This window comes from Anopheles merus, chromosome 3L (genome assembly GCF_017562075.2).
Source record: "Anopheles merus strain MAF chromosome 3L, AmerM5.1, whole genome shotgun sequence".
In the NCBI taxonomy this organism is placed as follows: Eukaryota; Metazoa; Arthropoda; class Insecta; order Diptera; family Culicidae; genus Anopheles; species Anopheles merus.
Genome location: NC_054085.1, coordinates 21,976,404 through 21,999,379, shown reverse-complemented (window position 1 = coordinate 21,999,379; position 22,976 = coordinate 21,976,404). Strand labels below are relative to the sequence as shown.

The following is a 22,976-nucleotide window of genomic DNA, read 5'->3' as shown; positions in this document are numbered from 1 at the left end:
AATCAAACCGAAAAAGCGCAATGAGTTCAATCGCTGCCACGTAAAAATGACCAAGGAATCGCTAGCTCACGTTGGAGGGTTTGCTGTGCAACGCGCAGAACCCTAATTCGCATGATCACGTTCAGCCTGGCGCTGATTTTCATCAGCTTTCCGTTCCGCCGGCATCTAGAACGCAAGCTGATTGTGAAACCGGTATACTGGAAAGTTCACTGGCAGTTCCTGGGGCCTGCCATCGAACTGAATGTGCTAAGCATTAAGCATAACTTTCTTACACTAAGCTTTTGCTTTCGTATGGTTTAGATTACACAGATATGCTGAGCCGTCAGCGCATGGGTGTGTACGTGCGTGTGTATGCACTTTAGCCAAATGTGCTTTCTTCCGGAATGTTATGATCCATCGGTCAAAGAAAGGAAGGTGTTTATGACTGTGGCGGAAGGACGAGTTGAGGTCCATGTAAATGGTAACTGATGACCGGGAGGAGGGGGTACTGGCACACACCTGTTGGGAGATTGAACATTATACTTAAATCGACGGCGCGGAGGGGGGGGGGGTCGCCAAGGGACCCCTACGATCATCGGTCACAAGCCCTAAAATTGTTGCCGGCATGGGGAGGGGGAGAGCGGTGCAAATGGTTTTCCAGCCACGGGGCCCCAACGACCATCTTTCCAGGGGCCCTTGTCGCTAATACTCTGTCCACTTGTTGTTGTTGTTGTTTTATTACGAGGCCTCTGTCCACTTGTAGACATACGGCATACTATAGACTAGAGATCTTCAGCGACCGCCTAGTCCGCCTACCGTTAGATCCGCCGCTGGTTCATGACGGTGTTTTTTTTGTGGAGGAGCATCCTTCCCCCTGCCTGCAGCGTATGCATCGGGCAGAAGACAGTGTGGCAGTATGCAAGTTGCCCGCTGGATAGGAGCCGTCCCGCGGCACCACCATCATTCCGCACATCTTAACAGCATGCCCGTCATGGGTTCTAACCGCGTATGAACCGTCCGCCGTAGCAAGCGCTGACTATCCGGCTACGTGGTACTCAAGTCCTGAAATGGCCGGCATGATCGCGTAGGCTATTACGCCAACAATAACAATAATAAGAAGAAGAACTTAGCATAACAGTCCACACCCGGAGAAGAGATTAGCTTGTCTTTGTTGCTGCCGCGCTACCACTCTGACGCGACAAATGCACGGAATGCCCTCGACCAAAGGACATGAGCCTACCGAGCCGAACTCATTCCAAGGCAGTGCCGGTCGCTCGGCGTCATGATACCGGCTTGCCAGCCAACAAGCCACCAGATTCTGGACGGACAGGTGCAGCACCATACGCGCACCGTAATAAACAAATCCAGGATCCTTTTTTGTATGGATTCAATTCAAAAAGTTGCTTCAACTTGCATCCGATAGCAGAATTGGAAAGAAATGTGCTACATATCACATGCACGTTTGCTTCGATCGTGTGTCTTTTTAATACCCCAACAGCAGAGCCGATCGCAAAGATGGTGGTGCCAATCCAATGGTTGTGTTGTCTCTCAGGTAGCGAGATCGAAAATGCACGGACTTTGTTGCCGCAGTGGATGAAAATTTACGCATCAGAATCAAATATTTTTGGGGTTTCCACACGCTCGCACACACACACACACACACACACACACACGCGCGCGCGCAAACACACACACGCATGCACGCACACATGCACGAACGCGCGCACGCGAGCGCGCACCCACGAATGTGCGCACGCGAGCGCGCACCCACGAAAGCGCGAAGGCGAGCGCGCATCCACCACCAGTCCCCCCCCCTCTCCCGCACGAGCGAGTACGGCTACCTTATCGGAAGAAAGGCTGGTTCAGCTATCTTGTAGCGCATCCTCATCCAAAGCGCTGGGCGGGGTGGGGGATCGCGACATGATAGAGTGAACGGTCACTTTCCCCGCGCTGTGTGTGTGCGTGTGTGTGTCGAGACCCAAAACTCGAGACAGATTTCAGCACTTTACAAAAAAAAAATATTGCCACTATACACCGTGCTACATGATGCTTAGAAGGTCGTTGAAGCATCAAACATGTTCAAATTAAAAAATATTAGTTTAGTGTTAGACGTTCTCCTACGCTTGTTTTAAATAGGCTTCTTCACCCTCAATTGGCAGGGGCATCGAATGGTCTCATCAGCAGCGGCACGAAATAAAATAATCCATCAATACACCGATAACACTTTAAATCCCAATCCAGCTTCTCCCGCATCGTCTCAAGGTCACACACTAATTAATAAATGCTAACACCCACCAATAACAATACACAACCGCAATGCACATAGAAGTATCAACGCATACACCACAACACCCAATCAGCTGGCGGCGGAAGGCACGGGCTGAAGCGCAAGTAAGGCAAGGCAGGGTGAGGGAGGGAGAGGAAGCGGATGAAAAAATGGGCGCCATTTTTTTTTTTAAATTTTTGACCGTTTTTTTTTTGCTCCGCCGCCGCCCGAACTTGCCGCCCGAACTGCCCGAACTGCCCGAACTGCGCGAGCCAGCGCTGGAATCGCTGAAGTCCAGCGCGTCAGACGAGCCAAAATCTGCGCTGGCCAGCGCAGATTTTGGTGCATTTTCTGCGCTGGAAACTGCTCGAATTTGCGCAGCGGGTAACCGCAATGCACATATAAGTATCAACGCATACACCACAACACCCAATCAGCTGGCGGCGGAAGGCACGGGCTGAAGCTCAAGTAAGGCAAGCCAGGGTGAAGGAGGGAGAGGAGAGGAAGAAGCGGACGAAAAAATGGGCGCCATTATTTTTTTAAATTTTTTGACCGTTTTTTTTTTTTTGCTCCGCCGCCGCCCGAACTGCCCGAACTGCCCGAACTGCGCGACCAGCGCTGGAATCGCTGAAGAACAGCGCGTCAGACGAGCCAAAATCTGCGCTGGCCAGCGCAGATTTTGGTGCATTTTCTGCGCTGGAAACTGCTCGAATTTGCGCAGCGGGCCAGCGCAGATTTTGGCTCGTCTGACGCGCTGGACTTCAGCGATTCCAGCGCTGGCTCGCGCAGTTCGGGCAGTTCGGGCAGTTCGGGCGGCGGCGGAGCAAAAAAAAAAAAAAAACGGTCAAAAAATTTAAAAAAAATAATGGCGCCCATTTTTTCGTCCGCTTCTTCCTCTCCTCTCCCTCCTTCACCCTGGCTTGCCTTACTTGAGCTTCAGCCCGTGCCTTCCGCCGCCAGCTGATTGGGTGTTGTGGTGTATGCGTTGATACTTATATGTGCATTGCGGTTATGTATTGTTATTGGTGGGTGTTAGCATTTATTAATTTGTGTGTGACCTTGAGACGCTGTGGGAGAAGCTGGATTGGGATTTAAAGTGTTATCGGTGTATTGATGGATTATTTTATTTCGTGCCGCTGCTGATGAGACCATTCGACGCCCGTGCCAATTGAGGGTGAAGAAGCCTATTTAAAACAAGCGTAGGAGAACGTCTAACACTAATCTAATATTTTTTATTTGAGCATGTTTGATGCTTCAACGACCTTCTATGCATCATGTAGCACGGTGTATAGTAAAGTGCTATATTTTTTTTTGTAAAGTGCTGAAATCTGTCTCGAGTTTGGGTCTCGACACACACACGCACACACACAGCGCGGGGAAAGTGACCGTTCACTCTATCATGTCGCGATCCCCCACCCCGCCCAGCGCTTTGGATGAGGATGCGCTACAAGATAGCTGAACCAGCCTTTCTTCCGATAAGGTAGCCGTACTCGCTCGTGCGGGAGAGGGGGGGGGGGGACTGGTGGTGGATGCGCGCTCGCCTTCGCGCTTTCGTGGGTGCGCGCTCGCGTGCGCACATTCGTGGGTGCGCGCTCGCGTGCGCGCGTTCGTGCATGTGTGCGTGCATGCGTGTGTGTGTTTGCGCGCGCGCGTGTGTGTGTGTGTGTGTGTGTGTGTGTGTGTGCGAGCGTGTGGAAACCCCAAAAATATTTGATTCTGATGCGTAAATTTTCATCCACTGCGGCAACAAAGTCCGTGCATTTTCGATCTCGCTACCTGAGAGACAACACAACCATTGGATTGGCACCACCATCTTTGCGATCGGCTCTGCTGTTGGGGGTATTAAAAAGACACACGATCGAAGCAAACGTGCATGTGATATGTAGCACATTTCTTTCCAATTCTGCTATCGGATGCAAGTTGAAGCAACTTTTTGAATTGAATCCATACAAAAAAGGATCCTGGATTTGTTTATTACGGTGCGCGTATGGTGCTGCACCTGTCCGTCCAGAATCTGGTGGCTTGTTGGCTGGGCAAGCCGGTATCATGACGCCGAGCGATCGGCACTGCCTTGGAATGAGTTCGGCTCGGTAGGCTCATGTCCTTTGGTCGAGGGCATTCCGTGCATTTGTCGCGTCAGAGTGGTAGCGCGGCAGCAACAAAGACAAGCTAATCTCTTCTCCGGGTGTGGACTGTTATGCTAAGTTCTTCTTCTTATTATTGTTATTGTTGGCGTAATAGCCTACGCGATCATGCCGGCCATTTCAGGACTTGAGTACCACGTAGCCGGATAGTCAGCGCTTGCTACGGCGGACGGTTCATACGCGGTTAGAACCCATGACGGGCATGCTGTTAAGATGTGCGGAATGATGGTGGTGCCGCGGGACGGCTCCTATCCAGCGGGCAACTTGCATACTGCCACACTGTCTTCTGTCCGATGCATACGCTGCAGGCAGGGGGAAGGATGCTCCTCCACAAAAAAAAACACCGTCATGAACCAGCGGCGGATCTAACGGTAGGCGGACTAGGCGGTCGCTGAAGATCTCTAGTCTATAGTATGCCGTATGTCTACAAGTGGACAGAGGCCTCGTAAATAAAACAACAACAACAACAAGTGGACAGAGTATTAGCGACAAGGGCCCCTGGAAAGATGGTCGTTGGGGCCCCGTGGCTGGAAAACCATTTGCACCGCTCTCCCCCTCCCCATGCCGGCAACAATTTTAGGGCTTGTGACCGATGATCGTAGGGGTCCCTTGGCGACCCCCCCCCTCCGCGCCGTCGATTTAAGTATAATGTTCAATCTCCCAACAGGTGTGTGCCAGTACCCCCTCCTCCCGGTCATCAGTTACCATTTACATGGACCTCAACTCGTCCTTCCGCCACAGTCATAAACACCTTCCTTTCTTTGACCGATGGATCATAACATTCCGGAAGAAAGCACATTTGGCTAAAGTGCATACACACGCACGTACACACCCATGCGCTGACGGCTCAGCATATCTGTGTAATCTAAACCATACGAAAGCAAAAGCTTAGTGTAAGAAAGTTATGCTTAATGCTTAGCACATTCAGTTCGATGGCAGGCCCCAGGAACTGCCAGTGAACTTTCCAGTATACCGGTTTCACAATCAGCTTGCGTTTTAGATGCCGGCGGAACGGAAAGCTGATGAAAATCAGCGCCAGGCTGAACGTGATCATGCGAATTAGGGTTCTGCGCGTTGCACAGCAAACCCTCCAACGTGAGCTAGCGATTCCTTGGTCATTTTTACGTGGCAGCGATTGAACTCATTGCGCTTTTTCGGTTTGATTTGTAAAAATGCAACTTTACCGGCGCAATGTTTATTAACGGCTTTTTAAGCGCCACAGCAACTCATGAGCATTGTCCACACGCGAGAAAGAGATAGCGCTATGGAGAGAAAAGGCACGGACGACGGCTGATAGCGATTGGCCGTCTGACGCACCAACACATCGATACCTGTAAGAGCGCTCTCAGGCGAGGGGTATGAGGCGGAGCCAGGGACGGGTAGCTCGACGAGCTGCTCGACAAATTTGCCGTTGGAGAGAAAAGGAAGGCATGATAAAATTCTCAGAACGCCATAACGCCTTCCGTCGCTTTGCACAGCGGGCGATTTCATTCGACCACCCGTCAGCGAGTGAAATCTTAACGGAATAACTGTTAGTATCGGCAGTGCAAACTACCAACAAAGTTGAGGGATACAAACCTCCGTTCTTATTGTTTACAATAACATGCGTTATTGTTCGGTTGACAAAATTCATCGTTACGGCGGTGTTTTTCTTTTTTTGTCTGGAAGCGGCCTGAAAGTATACGCAACCGTAACGTAACTTATGGACCAGTAACTTATACGCCAGTGTAAAGGCCGATTTTTACATTCATACCGAATGGCACATGGTCAGCATGGCGGCTCAGAATACTTATATCACGGAAAAGAAAAACAAAAAGAATTTTGTTTTCCAAACAAATATAAAAAAATTAAGTAATCATATTATTGTCTTCTATTCGTTTTCAATGTAATAATCTGCCTCAAATATTTATTTCTGTATTTGAAAGCTATTTTTAAACATGGGTGCAACGTTTATCTTGTAGTTGTCGTCCAATAATTCCGCTCACTCGATCATTTGGAGTCCTCAATTCAAGAACTTTACAAAGCTTTAACCTAGTTTTGCTGCTAGTTTCCACTTCCATTCGTTTGGTTTGGCGTGCAATAAAAATCAGCTTAAGCTTAAGCGTACGCAATCATCTCATCCCTTACAACTGCAAACATGGGTAAAGCCGTGCGCTTCCGTCACGGCACATCACACGTATTGCACAATCGGCGACAACCATCGCCATCATCCCCATCATCTGCAGCAGATTGAAGAAGGCTCGTCAGCTCCTCGGCTCGCTTTTAGCTTATTTTGTTCTCTCTATTGGCCGTAAATTTCCTCCTTTCTCCGTTCCATTGCGCCGGTGTGCCGATCATCGGGTGATAATAATACTCGTCTCGTGCGGAACCGTTTCACCCACGGGCGGGCGTGAGTGTCTTCCGAGGTGGGAAGATGATTCTTTCCTTCAACGCGCGCCCTGCCCTGCGTTACTGAAAACACGCGACACGAGACATTCCAAGCGCGCGCGCTACCACCAGGCGCGTATATTCAATTTAATCCCTCCCGCTTCGCGCGAGGGTGAATCGAAACGGGTTGTTGTGTACAGCCGGTCGGTGTGGAAAAATGTCAAAGCTACGTAAATAGTTTGCTTTCACGCTCGTTAACTGACTGTTTTATCTAACTCAAACATACACAAGCTCAAAAAGACAGAGCGAAAGAGAGTGAGTTGGACAATTAATGGCAATTATACGCCTTTTGGCAACGAAATGGCAGGCGCACGTGATTGAGAGTTTGTAAACTGCTGCCTGCCTGCTTGGCTGTTTTGCACTGTGATAAGAACAAGCTTATCTATTTCTTGTTTTCATATATCGCCTCCAGCACCCACCGGTTGCGTAGGGAAGGCGCGGAAGTATCATAAAACTTGCAGGAAAGGTTGTTCGTCGGAAGCGCAAAATAAAAAAAACGGCTCGTTATGCCTTATTATGTTTTATCCTTGCTCCACAGATTGGGACACTTTGCAGTTTTTTGCTCTTTCTTGCCTGCTTCTTATCTCCACCACACCCGAGGGGCAGCATTTCGTGTGTCTGTGTGTGTGTGTGTGTGTTTGTGTGTGCGTGCCTGTGTCACTGTTGCTAAATGTGAAGGTTTTGCTTTTCCGTTTTCGTCTAAAAATACTTCCCATCTCTCTCACATTGGCTGATTTTCTTTTCCCGTGTTTTTACTCAGCAACAGAGGGGTTTTTTTCCCTTCTTTCGTGTGATATATTTTCACCCGATTTTTACTTTTTTTTGCCGCTAGTAAATAACCGTGCCTCTCTAAGGTTGGCATTTGTCGGAAGAGGAAAAAGATGGAAGACAGCATTTCTCCCGAGGGACGACACAGAGCGGTTCGCACGGTGACACAGGCTCACGGTATTGTGCACGGGTTTGTGCCCGTTCCTCCCCTTGCACTGTGATAAACAACTCGAGTCTCGAGATCTTTCCGCGATCGTCGGGCCCAACGTTTGGAGTGACAAGCGTGACGGTGGATCGTGACGCTTATCAGCTTATCATCGTCCCGTTTTGTGGGTAAACACTTTCAGCAACGCATGTTTTATGATAATGGTATTAGTTTTGTAAATGAAAGAAAAACAGAAGCTTGTAATGGAATTTGCTTTCATTTTTATTTTTTTTTACTTCCCAAAGTACAGTTTGTTGGTTGTGGTTTATTTAAATTTGATTTCAAACCCAAAGAAAAGGAACATTTGTATGCATTCATTACAGCAGTTTTAGCATCATTCACTGGTGACATTTTACAAATTGTATTTGTAGCGTCAAACACACCTGTCCAGTGCTGCAAAATGTCATGAGCATCACGAGATTTTCACCAACGAAAACAATGAACATATCCATGGTAGCATAATGCTCATTGCTGATACTCAAAGAAAGTGCGTTATGACATGCCGAACGCGATATGTGAGTGATTGAGTCAAATGCGAAACTCTAACTGACATGCTGAGCTTAATGTCGGCGCAAGCATAATCATGTTTTTTTCTGACTGTAAACAGTGCTGCCAAATGCCACTGTTTCAATAACCAACACTCTGAATTCTGACTGAAACGATGCCCAAATCAGCTCACGTATACAACTGAGATGATCGGTGACGATACTCAAACAGTTGGCGAATCAATCACATGCTTGGTGACAGTTAGCTTAGCACCCAACTTTTGGTCACTCACTTGGTCATGACATTTTCTGTCGGTGATAATCACGTCGTTCTTGGAATATACTTGGCGCGTGGGCTCTAGCAACAAAATGAGCATGCTTTCTCCCTCTGTTCTCGATTATCTGTCGGGTCAAACAGAGCGAGAAAATATGCTCATTTTGTTTCTTGGAACCACTCCGCATGTCTCCGCATATCACCCATGACCATCGCGATGATCACCGATTGAAAATGTCGCGACCAAGTGACAGATCAAGAGTAGGTTGCACACAATGTCACCAAGCATGTGATGGTCGCACCAACTGTTTGAGGCTCACCTCTGATCATCACAGTAGAGCTCGTAACGCTGACATTATTTTGTTTCAGCCGGAATTTGTTATGACTATGTCAGTGACATTTTGCAAAACTGATCACAGCAAAAATAAAAAAGTCGTGACATAGTCACTGACCAACCGATGGTCGCAAACATGCCATGAGCATGTATTAGTCACACCAACCGTTCTGAGTATACCCTCTGATTATCACAATTGAGTACGTGACGCTGATATGGATTTTGTTTCTGTCAGATTTTTTTTTATCACATCGACAGTGACATTTTGCAGCACTGCTCCTGTCCTTCTGCACATTGCAACAAACCATCATCAGATTAAAAGTGTGGCTTGTGATTGTAATCAAATCCTGGTGTCTCCTGGTGCACCTGCATCCGCATCGGCTGCAGCACATACGTATATCGCTTTTGCGCTTCCAAACTTAATTAAGCCCCCCACTCTAGCGCAAGCTTAATTCAGTTAACAACGTTACATTTGCCGCTTCCTCCCGCCGTAACTGTAGTTTAAATACTCCGCCGACAGCGCAAACAGTGAGTGACAGCAATTTCCCAAACAGGCGTCGGTATGTGCAATATTCACTGTACCAGAGGGGAGGGCAATTATTTCAATTCAAAGCCCACTTGCGGGTGGATTATTCGGCATTCGGCAGTGATGTGTGGGGAGCATATTAAGTGTAATAATTTGTGTGCGCGTTTGCCATGCAGTGCCAAAACCAAAAAAATGCTACTCTCATCCTTCTCCTGCAGCAGCGCAATTTTTTGTTTGTGCCCTAAGGTATGCCGCATAGACAAATAGACAAAACGTCTTCATGCCCTGGCCTTTGCAAGGTTGGTACAATATTTCACTCTGCGTTGTGGATTGTGCATTAGGCGCTCGGACAGCACTACAGTTGTGTTTCTGTAGCACGTTCATTAAAGGGGTGTTTTGTTCTGCGAACCGTGGAGCTCCCGCTGGCTGGCAGATCGTGTGCAGCCCCTGGTTGATGGTCATTTGCATAATGCAGCCGGTAAATCATGCAGCCGAAAGGGTGAGGAAGGGGTGGCGGAGAAATTAAATGCTACAACTAGAGCGTACAGGTGAAACGCTCGCTGAAATGCTCGCGGTGCTGCGTCGGGTATTGTTTTTGAATAATCTATCATGGCCGGTCGGTTTATTTAGATGAAACCGTTTTTGTAGCAAATTATTTGCCTGCGGGGCTTGGTCTGGCCCGGCTGTGATTGTATGAAAATTGTTGCCTGGTTGTTCAAAACGACGTGCGTTAGGTAACGAGCGTGGAATGCGAATGTGAGTAGCTAGCAATTTTCTTAGATAAAGTGTAAAATCCTATTAAACTTCACCATTACACGATAAAACGTGTAAATAATTTAATAATTGGATTTTGCTCCTACAGTGCGTAACATAAATATGTAAATGTTTCATTAATTATTCTCAAAACACCGTGTTCCATTGCAATAATGGGTTTCCGGGTCAATTTCCAATGTCAACAGCATTTTTCATTGATTTTGAGATGTTTTTCGACAGCTGTTAAATGTTTTATTTGCATCACAATAGTTTATCAATTCATCCACATGATTTTCAGCACGCCTTGAGCTTAATTGATGTGTTGAAAATCAAGCGAAAAGGCTGAAATTGTATTGTGAAGTCAATACAATATGTGAATAGCTGTTGAAGAGCATCGTGTAGGCGGTAAATACAGGGTTTTTCAAGTCGAATTCCAATTTTCACATAGTTATTCACCGCACCCAAGATGTTTTTCAACAGCTGTTAAATGGTTTTAATTGTTTCAAAATGAAATTTCAGTATCAACTCATGATTTTCAACACACCACAAAGAACTGTCAAACTCAATCCTGCTAGATACGTGTTGAAAATCATGTGGAAGAACTGAAATAGTAATTTGACCCAAATGCTACATTTAACAGCCGTTGAAAAACATCTCACAATCAATGAACAATTTTAACTCATTAACTCTGAAAATCCAGTATTCGCCACCTTCGAGATGATTTTCAACAGCTGTCGAATGGTATATTTGATTCATAATAAATATTCAATTCTTACACATGATTTTCAACAAATCACAAAGAACAGTCAAACTCAATTCAGCTTGAGTCATGTTGAAAATCATGCTGAAGAATTTACAAATGATTGTGTTGGAAATAAAATGTCAGATTGGTGTGTATTAACATCTTGCAGATCAGATGATATCCAATAATATTTGACCAGTAATATCACTGCGCCGCATAGAAAAAGAATTGAGAAATTTCTCCTTCATGGCGATTTTATAAACCTTTGTTCCATTTAATCACCTGGATGATGTTGGAATTTAGCACATGTGGGTCTTGCAGGGTTTTCCTAGTCACAATCCAATGTCCAATGTCCGCATCCCACATTCAGCACCTCCTAGATGTTTTTCAACACCTATCAAAAGGTTTATTTGCATGAAAATAAAAATTCAGTTCTTACACATGATTTTCAACACATCATAAATAACTGTCAAGCACAATCCAGCTTGCGAAATGTTGAAAATCATGTAGAAGAACTGAAACATTATTGTGATGCAATTACAACATTTGACAGCTGTTGAAAAACATCTGGCAATCAATGAAACATGTTGTACACATTGGAAATTGACTCGGAAACCCTGTAATGTGTAGCTGTAGCTGTTAACCGCTCAAATCTGTACGCTAATTATTCTTTTTTGAAAGGCTTTCAGTTTTCCCAAAACATTTTAACAAAGAAAAAGCTCCCTAAAAACAACCAAACCCAAACAGATGGCCTTAGAACCAATCCTCCTCATATTAATCCCTTAATCATAACGAAAGATACATTTAAAAAATATACATTCCACTGTAATAGCACTTCATTTTTTCTCACCGATGTAAATGTGTACCTCTAAAACCCACTGTGTCGAGCGGGTTATTGCGCGCGCGTGTAAAACCGGGCACGTGTACCGTGTGCCGAACGCGTGCTGTTTTGATTAATCTCGCTGCATCATCGTCGCTGCTGGTGTGCCAGCTACAGAAGATTTGGCACATACGCAATTACTTCGCTATATTCCAGCATTTTCACACCCAGGTCGGGGGTCGGGCATCGCAACTGAACAGAGTATATTAAATTAATATCGGAATGTTCATTTGTGGCGCACTATTACCACCAATGAAAAAAGAAAGGTGCGAACCAACGATGACACATTGAGGGAAGGCAGGCGTGAATATAGTAGGTCGAGGTGGGTTTGCTCGCTGGCTGGAATGAAGATGCCGGTGTAGTTTTTGGCGAACCGCAAACTTAAAATGATTAATTGGCGGCTCGTCGATCAGCTTCGTGTGGTCGTAAATTTGTGTTTTTATTTTAGCCGTCCCCGTACCGAGCTGCTGCCCCGTGCGGGTATAGAATGCCGGGTGTAGAAGCTGTGGCGAGACACGCTGCCAAATGATGCGCGATGAGTGTGCAGGGTCGTCATGCTTTCATGCCGGTCCGTCCCACTGCCGGCTATTAAACCACCTGATTTATGGTGCCCGACAAACGGTGCGCGATTGTGGAGAATAAGAAGCAGCAATAAAAGCCGGAATTGAAAAAACATTCCCCCGGCCCGGACCGGAATGCGCAATGGAGGCGCAAGGTACTTTACGCCACCGGCCAAAATTGGGAAGGAGAAGGTGTAAAAATCTCGTAAAACAGTTGGATTGGTATTTTTTCCCCTCTGGAATCGTTTGTTTTAGTTATGTTATTGTTTTTTCTCCTTTTTATTTTTAACAAATGCAAGCGATATGGTTGCGGTGGAGTAAAAATTCCATTTTATTTTCGTTGTAAAAAAAATACTCTGTTTCGTTTGATGTTGGGTTGGTGGTGGTGTGATGCTTTCTGATAATCGTCTAACCGGTGGGGGAATGTAAATTGAAAACCTTTTTCAAGTTCAAATTTCCGACTGGACATTATATTAGCTATAAAGACGGCCTCGTAAATGTTCCGTGTTCGCTTTTGGATTTTGCCTGCAATAAAGAGAAAGAAAAGAGAAGAAAAATACTAACAAACGTTTCGCAAATGCATTTTGCCTCGCTGCTTTGCGGCATTCACAAATTAATAATAAATTTCAACAGCCCGGGGCCCCACCCCGAAGGTCAGCATTAGCACCTGTTAATATTTCATCAGGGGGGGTGGCGGTATCTTGCGCAACGGACGGGGGATGCACGGGAACGTCGCCGTACGCTCAATAATAGAGTCAGCAGCAATGATTGTTCTTGTGACACGTCGCCAAGACCTGCACTACTGTTCCCCGTTTCTCTCCATCACTGATCCGCCATCCGGCCATCACTATGGCATGGTGTGGTGGTGCACGTTTTGCGTCACGTCGATTGCGATGCAATGCGCTCGAAACTATCGGTATCGCTGGCCGCGCATGGACAATGGGTGAGAAAGGGTGCATTTTCTTGCAACTATCTACGAATGGGATCAAGGTTTAAGTGTTGAATCAGTAGGCTCGGTGCCAGTTTTTTTCTTTTTTTTCGTAGTAGAGATAGGATTGTGTTGATCTTGAGGTTATTTTTTCAGTTATTTTGCGCATAAAAAGAATGAAGACTTTCGGCATGTTTATTCTTTTCGCTTGAAATATTTTGCCAACATTTTGCAATCTTTGTTCCACGTTAACATGTGTCTTTCTAAATTATAAAATAAGTTAACGTTTATATTAGTATACAGTAACATTTCACGTGCTACTACGACATTAAAGAGCAGTATCCTGGTCACGGCACCATAATGCAATGCTAATAATTGATTTTTAATGTGTTTATCTTCATTCACACTAACGAAACGTTAATTGCACTTTCAATAATAGTATCTCATGAGCATGTAGATAAAATTTAACACCTCCATTAGTCGAACTATAAGCGTGATGGCTCCAAAAAGTGAAGCAACTTCGATTATAAGTGGGCGTGCTCAAAGAACGACACCTTGTAGTGTTTAAAACGGACTTGGTGCGGTAGTTTGTGGTCGTCGTATAAGCCTGTTCCGTCATCTACAATATGCTGGCACTGTTAGACAACAATCTGAGCATTGAAAAACAGCCCAGTTCCGAATGGTCGACGTTTCTGAGCGACTTGAGGCTCCAAAGAAAGCTGAAGGTGAAGAAGTCGCTACATCCCTGCGTTCGCTTGACCGGGAGGTCGATGCAACCGGCCAAACAGTGAAATGGTACCTAGAAATCATTTTAAAAAACATATCAGAAAGCAGAAATTGCGTGCACTCCCTAGTATGACTCCCTAGTAAGCGATCCTCTCCCACATCTCCCAGCTGTCGACATTTTCTGGACAAACATGATCCCAAAGCTCTACTCAAACAATGTTGTCCCGAAAATTTCGGAGGAATTGATAAAAATCGAAGGCTAACCTTAAAACATTCCTGCACGCTTGCCTTCGTCTGTTCTAGCGAAAATTTCTGATATCTTCCGGAAGGATGCTCGTAAAGTCTTAGATTTAGTTGTGCAAGTAAGTTTAAATAATTACCTTTCAAAGGATATTCCTTGGAAAGACATTATCTTTCTTAGTTTTTTTTTTGTATAACCAACCGAAAAGAATCCATTTTTAAATGCAAATGTTAAAAGAAAAAAAAAGGTGCTTTTCGTACTTCGTTAGACATTTTCTTGCCTATTGTTATTGTGATTCTTTCAGCTGTTTTGTCAGACCTTTTTCCCATTTACTTAAAAAAATTATTTCTACTAGAGTTATTCATCAATAGATAATTGAGCTTTTTTCAGCTTTTTAAGAAGATTGTCTTGAACTTGATTTTTAAAATGGTATCTACGATTTTCGGAACGATTATATCCATTACATTGAAATTTCACAGTTAAATTGCTGAATGGCTACCGTAACGTAGCTAAAATTAGTATGGCTGGCAAGTTAGTTTTACTTAAATCCTAAATCTAATACATTTTATATAGCTGCAACCTGCCTGTGCTCTATTTCTATTGTTTTTTTTTCTGGATCATAAAATGAACTACAACGTTTTACCTTCAGTGTGCATCGGTTTCGAACTAATGGAATAATTTACACAAAATTTTACTGTTATTTATTTTTGCGCTTCACCAATCCAGGAGCTCCGAACGAGCTCACTGTGCGCCGACATTTCGTTGGCCTATTGCACATCATCGACTTTGGCCCCCGGGGCGTTTGAACGGTTGCCAAAAAAGTGGATCAGCAGGAACAGTTGCACCCGCATGTTATAAGCTCTCTACGGGGTATCGTTGAGAACCTGCTTGGGATAGACTATTTTTTATCGCTCACTCCCCCCCCTCCCATCGGCTGCTGCATACTGCAGTTGCACTGCAAACGCAATCGGTAGGAAGATGCGAGGATCCCTTCCAACTGCAGGCAATCTCCGTTCTCCTGTCCCTTCGGCTGTGAGTTTCGGGTGCTGTTGAAATTTGTCCGTCTTTTTTTTTTTAATATTGTTCTTGTGCTATCATTGTCAACCGAACCGGTCGAATTGCATCTGTTTGCTGTTGTTTTGCGGGGTGTGTTAGAACATTTTTTGAAGGTGCAGATGGATTGCAAAAAAGCACCCTTTCATTTGCGCCATTTCGTTCCCTTTGCTTGCTATACCCAAGCCTTGTGACATTGGCCGTGCACACTTGGGTTGTTGTGTAGTGTAGTTTTCGGTCGGCAGAACCTAATAATAGTAAAAAAACGATGGTTGTATTGTTTATTCAAATCACGGTCAAGCGGCCAGTAGTGTGCTGCAACGGGCACATAAATCAACCCATCGTGCGTAGTTGGTTTGCCATCTTCCATCTGTGTCAACCATCAACCCGCGCACACACACACACTACTCCGCGCCTACACCCGGAAGGGAAAACGTTTGGTTTCTGGGAAATCGTTTGCACAGGAGGACGTTGGTGAAAAATGAGAACAGTGGTAGTTCTGTGGACCGTAGCCGTTGGCACTGGTTCGTAGCGAAATTTTGAGCCAGCTAACATATGCTTACGCTGGTGGCTGCATTGTGTGTGTGTGTCTGTTTTTTTTAATCCTATCCCTTCTGCATTCTGCCCAGCCGCCGCCCAAGCTTTACCGTTTGACGCAATTCGTTTGCGTTCGCTTTGCAGAAAATGACTGGTGACAGCAATGGATGCAATTTTGACTTTGATTAACACTGACGGAGTGAGAGTGCACGGACGGGCGCGAGGCGCTAGCAAATTTGTTCTAGTGCACTCAGAATTGTGCCTCCCTTCCCTTTCCGCTCTCTCCCCCGCCCTCGGAGGGCTTCATGCCGCACGCAAACGGAACGAGAAGAACGTATTTTAATAGTTTGGATTTGAGCTGTTGTGACATTTTTGGTGGCATTTTGCGGATGATTTGTGGAATGTGTTTCATCGCGCAGACATTTCGTACATTCTGCGGTGCGGACGGGGGCACGCCTATTGTTTTTGTCTTTCGGTGACAAATGATATTTGTTTGTCGGGGTAGGCAAATATCAATAGCATTTTGGTGTTCGCTATCTATTTCTTCGTTGTTGTAACTCTTTTTATTTAGCGGAGAAAGCTTTCATTTTAGCTGTAGGAAGAGCAATGTGAGTACTTATCTGTTATCTGAGTTCTGAACCTTATCTTAAACCCATATCGGTCCTGAAATTGCTCCTGTTGCCTGTGCCTATCCGGTACATGATTCTGCTAACATACTGCTCGTTGACCTATTTCCAGCAAATGTGCAGTGCAGAAATTATAATTTCAGTTGTAGAAATCATATAATGTAAATTATTAATTATTATTTTTAGTAAATAGGAACTAAAATTGAGACGTATTAAAGAGTGTTATAGAACATTGAATTATGCCAATAATTTGATTAAAATTAATTGACAACATTGTATTTCGCTATTGTTATCTGTGACTACCTGGGTCCGATTTAGAGACCTAGTAGCAAAGCCCTTGTTCAACCTAGACTCAAAATAATCTCCATTAATTTAAAGCAAAAGACATTTTAACATGATTCATTCCCCTGCGCTGACAGCTAAGCCACTTGCCGTGTGCCGTCGTCCATTAAGAGCCTTACCGTATTTTTCTCACCGTCAACACACCTGCCACGGTGCTGTAATTTATGCCTGCATAGCTTCCCGTGCGCGATAGCATAAATACTAACCTAACCTTGACAATCACGGCACCAACCGCTTCGTGTTGATGGTTGGAGCATGTTTTGGCTCTCGCCTAGCACAGGAGCTCCATTAAAATGATTTACACGACCGTAATCAATCGGTACGTAATTGATTGTGTTTGGAGTTTCTGGCTCTTTTTGTCTGCGGTTCCGCGATCCTGATCACCTTTGATTCGACGCAAATCTCACTCTCTCGGCTGGACCTTTGATCCTCGGCTAGAAAAAAAAAATCTAACACACACGCGACTGTTCTAATTTTTGCCCAACTCAAGCGTTATTAATCATGCGCCCTGTTTGTGTGCGAATAAACGGCACACCCTGAGCGCAAAGGGACGCGAGTTTAATTTTTTGTTGGTTTGTTTTGACGATGAAAAGCAGCACTCATGTGTGTGCCTTGGAAAAGTGGGAGGAAACTGATCCTGTTTGTTCGGTTTTTATTAATATATTCCACATGTGCTAGCAGCAAACCGGGAGCAAAGCGATGCTTTTTTTTATTAATATACTTCCCGTCGCTGTACTTTGTTGTCCAAAAATAAACACTCTCCATGAATCGTGCAGCTGGTTCGTATTTTAGTCATTAGTTTTTTCCTCATCTTGTTTGCCAGATTGGGTGTGCGCAAAAGCAAAACAATCGTCACTTGGGGAAGAAAAATAAAAGGTAAACCGACAAGGTACAACAAACATATCTTTGGACGATATTAGCATAAGCTTCCCCCGGCAATGGGAAACAGATGCACAGAACATTTTCCAGTGACAAAGGTAGGAAGGCATGTCATGAGGAAGGTTTCCCGCCCTTGATCTCGAAACCCTCGCGTCCAATTCGCGCGTTTGATCCCTCAAAAGATGGCATATGAATTATGTACTGATGTTTCTCGCTCGCACGTCACATCGGTCGGGTATTAATTCATGTCGACCCACTCTGTCCGAATGATGATGATGATACTGAATCGCATCTTCGCTTTGCTACGACACTTTCATTCTGCCTACTGTCACGACTGAAGATCCAACTCTCCCCACATCGTAGTTTATTTTCGGTGCCCGAAACGCACTTCCAAAGCTGCGAAACACCTTTAGTCGCTGGCTTTGTTTGTTGGGCCACCCCCCCCCCCCCCTGCCCCGGCTCTGTGTGCTCGCCACTAAACTCGCCCACACGCGCCAGCCGCGCTCAACCGTTGGCGGCTCTCCAAGGAGCGTGGCCCGGATGTGTCCTTTCCCATTTGGGAGGGGTTCCCTTTTTGCTCTGCCCAGCAGGAGGCAGGGTTGGCGTGGCGGTGCCATAAATCAGGTGTTGACTAAATTTTTCCGACGGCACGGCGACAACTTGCAAGCTGACCAACGCTGCCTGCAAACCCCACGTTTTGTGCCCCGATGGATGTTTTACTTTTCGGGGCAATTCCTCCCTATTGGCTTCGATTGTAAGTTGCTGAGCATCATAGTGCCGATTCCGCTAAGACCTACCGGAAGCTTATCAATACGCTTCGCGCAGTTGGGGGTATATCGATTCGAAGACGACTGTAGACAGTTTGGCCATCTTCCAACTGCAACTGCCATGTGGAAAAATTAGCCCATCAAACGTTTCGAAAAAAGAGTGTATTTGTGTGTGTGTTTTATGGCACAGTTTTTGGACAGCATTGGACAAGTGGGCCTGTTCTACGTCAATGAGATTTAATGGGTCTTTGAAGATGGTACGGGACATCGTTTGATTTCAAGGTTTTCACTCTACGAAATAGTACCATTAGTCATCGGTCGTGATTTTGTCAATGAATTTGTTTACTTTTTTTTCGCCTGCAATGTTTATACACTGGCTAGAACATTCACTGTTTGTGACGTATGAGGTTCAGTTCGTTCAACTGCACCTAAGCTGCGTGTTGGGTAAACGTGACCGATTCAACTAAGATTGCATCTCTCTGAGTGTGTAAAAAATAAAACTGCTGGAGAGGAATTGATGGTCTTTGGATTTAGCTCGCACTATTGAAGAAGAAGTTTGGGCTAAGCTAAATAATATGTTAGAAAAGAGCTATCTTAGTAATCAAAAATATTGAATCCAGGTTCAAGACAATGTTAGAACAAAATGAATATTTTTGGTATTAATTTGAAAACGTTAGAAATTAAATATTTCATCAAAACTTTCCTGTGTGCGACAGAATATACTATTAATTTATTAATTCGGTATTTTAATTACCAATTTATACAGTTTTTAAAGTGACAAATATTTTTAAAATACATCTTTTTTGGTAATGGTTCTCATTATCAATTCTATATAAAAAAATGATTTAAATAATTTTTTGAAGAACGCACATTGTGTAGCTTGTTATACAAGGTTTTGCTGGTTATGATTTTTTTTCTGAAGTATGATCATTTACTAGTTTTTGGTAGTTGTTAGCTCAACATCGTTCTTTAATGAATGTCTTTGATCTTTAAAATGAATTATTCTGCTTCCTTGACTCTAATGTTGACGCCTTCAGTACTGCGTTTTTCGAATGTTCAGGAAACATAATACAACGTATACAGTAAAATGTTTTTGAGGATAAATGATGTTTCGGACATTGATTTTTAGACATACTTTTACCTCTGATCATGAAGCTTGATTCTTGGTACTACTCCTCATTCACCTCTATGATATGAAGTCAACTCTGTCTAGAGTAGTGATGTGCTGTATGGAGCGCACCCACGACTCCGATCCGACTCCGACTATTGTTAGTTCGATTCCGACTCCGGCAAAATGGAACCACTAGATCCGTCCGGAGTCGTTCGGGGTCGTTCAGAGTCGCCCAGAGTCGGAGTCGTTCGGAGTCATTCCGAGTCGTTCAGAGTCGTTCGACTCCGGACGACTCCGGACGACTCCGATTCCAGGCTACTCTGAACAACTCTGACGACTCCGGACGACTCTGACGACTCCGGACGACTTCGAACGACTCCGGACGACTCCGAACGACTTTGAACGACTCCGAACGACTCCGAACGACTCCGGACGACTCCGGACGACTCCAGACGACTCCAGACGACTCCGGACGGATCTAGTGGTTCCATTTTGCCGGAGTTGGAATCGAACTAACAATAGTCGGAGTCGGATCGGAGTCGTGGGTGCGCTCCATACAGCACATCACTACTCTAGACAGAGTTGACTTCATATCATAGAGGTGAATGAGGAGTAGTACCAAGAATCAAGCTTCATGATCAGAGGTAAAAGTATGTCTCCGGACGACTCCGGACGACTCCGGACGACTCCGAACGACTCCGAATGACTTCGGACGACTCCGGACGACTCCGAACGACTCCGAACGACTCCGGACGACTCCAGACGACTCCGGACGACTCCGGACGACTCCGAACGACTCCGAACGACTCCGAACGACTCCGAACGACTCCGAACGACTCCGGACGTCTCCGACTTCGGGCGACTCCGGGCGATTCTGGACGATTCCGAACGACTCCGGATATTCCAGCGCGGACCTACCTTTCGGAGTCGATTCCGAATGTATCGGAGTCAGATCGGAGTCGACTCTGGATTTTTGCCAAATTTACCCATCATTTGTCTAGAGGTTGCAGAATTGTTTGAAGAAATCATAGATTTTTTAATTCTTTTATAGTAGCTTTGTTTTGTGTTTGCTACAGACATGATCAGACTTAATCATGTGTAACTGTAAAATGTATAGCCTTTTGTAGCTTACTATGGACTGAGTTTATTTGATTTTATATGCTCTAAAGCCACTACAAATGATCCATTGATACTTTTTCCAAAATGATTATGTCTCGCAGTTCCTTTCATCACAGTCGCATTAGTTCGTGCTCTAAGTTTAGTTACAATAGCAGATTTTATCTAGCCTTCTCAGATTACTATTATAAAAACTAGATTGGATGCTCTCGAATCTAAACAAATAAAAATAAAACTTATTCTGAGTCACTACTTTTAGAGATCCTTGTGTTATACTATAACCTTGTAAATTCTTCAGTTTCTTCAGTAATTTCTTCAGTTCAAAATCTTCAGTTTTCTTGTGAAATCACCATGAATTATGATCCCCATAAAAGCAAAAAGAATGGTTTATACGACTTTTTTGTATGCTGCCGTAACACCGATCATCCGTTCGAATGCGATTATGGGAAACCGCCAAATGACTCTGTTCGGAAGTGCCTCTTCTTAGCGGTGGTAGCACACGCTCCGGGGGAATATATGCATAAAACATCTATAATCTCTGCGACAAAGCACCACACGCGTGGGGTGCTCCCCGCGTTACATAACGCCAAGCAGAGCAATTTGCAACCGGAGCGTAATGGTATAAATGCGTCCTAAATGCGCTGCTAGAACAACACGAACGGTACGAAATGCGCTCAACCTTAGGTTCCCCTTAACCAGCTTACACCTTTGCAGCCATTTAACCGTGTCCGGGCTTATGGAAGGGCTTCACTCATGGTGGGAGTTTACTGGAGAGCAACCAAATGCTTGACACACGCTTCCTGAACACGGTTAACATAATGCTGTCAATTTCTTATGCTGAAAATCCGCTACGCAATCACCACCATCACCGTGGTGAGGGAGGGTGGATGACTCCCGGAGGAAGTCGGCTTGCCGAAATATTCCAGCACAAACTGTGTTGGGTTCGGTTTGCTCGAAGGTCATCCAGGCCAACCCAAACCGGGAAGAGCGGTTTGTTGAGTCGCCGGTGCTTTACGTGTTTACCAGCACGCGCCCAAACTATCGATCACAGACTGTGTCCCCTCCACCCCGTGTTTTTGTGGATTTATTTGACTCCGGTCTGGTTGGGCGTTTAGGTGCCGAAACTATATGCTATGAGGCAGTGCGGGAGGCGATATTCCGCTACTGATAACACACCACAAACATGCCACACTAACGCTACCGGGCAGTTATTATACTGGTGCGATGTGGTAACGCTGACACGGGACGGAAGCGTTCCCTTTTTGAAGGTCGCGATGCGAATGTACCGTAAACATTCGTGCCATCTTCCGCATCTCTATCCGAAAAGGGTAGAGTTTTTTTTCTTCTTGTTTTTACGGTTTGTATGAGAAGAACACACACACACTGGCCACAACTGGTTTGTTGCCGTCTGATCTTTTACCAGTAGCGAAACGCAAACCGTGGCAGGAAGTGTGTGGATGAGTTTACGAGGTTCAGGGAAAAACAATACCCTAATAGAGCTGTTGTACTTTTTGGTACAGCATCGTTCGCTCTTGTACAGCAAAATTGTTTAAGGAAGCGGTGGACGAAACCAATACTTCGCCCATCCCTGAACTTTGTGCCGTACATTCCACCGGAATAGTCACGTTGTGGCTTTGTGTTGCGTGGAAATTTTACAATCAATAACGAGAAGCTACGCACATAACGACCAGAAAGGACACAACAGCCGGTGTACGTTCTCCAGGGGGCAATCTTTCATCACTACCCCGGGTACGACCCTCCCTGGATAGCTCGGTACCCCGCACCGCTAACTCTCTGTTTGTGTTTACGCGGTACAATTTGTTGAACGAAGTGAGTCAAAATTCGATCTGTTAACCACCCTCCGGTGGGTAAACAGCTCTCATGCGTAACCTTTGCAAAGATTCATGCGCTTCCCATTGGTTGGTCCCAGCTGGAGGAGTGGTGACCTTTTGCTTCCCATGTTGTGGCGTAGCGCACCAGAATCGATGGTTTATTGGCGCACACGGGTCAAGAGCATTCTGCCGCACCGGGGATAGGAAATCCTTACGAAATTTCCCATTGACCCAGTTACGGGAGTGCGCGCGGATCGACAATGTTGCCTAACTGCTGCACCTTCATCCCGAACCGTAAGCAGAATCTCGGAGCTACTCCGCTACAACACACTGCTAGAGCAGACACAGCTCTTCCCGATAGTTGGCTAATGTTGATGCAATAAATTTCATACCACGTACGCGCTTTCGCAAGAGAAGGTGCTCCAGTTTGGCAGTTGCCTGTGCCACAGTATGGCGTGACATTGTGCGGTTCTGG

At 45.3% G+C, this 22,976-nt stretch overlaps 1 protein-coding gene across 1 annotated transcript in view; it reads left to right on the top strand.

Annotated features, from left to right (window-relative positions):
• The window catches only part of LOC121599055 (oxidative stress-induced growth inhibitor 2-like), a 61,621-nt gene that overhangs the window by 12,511 nt on the left and 26,134 nt on the right, over window positions 1-22,976 (top strand). The window lies entirely within an intron of this gene.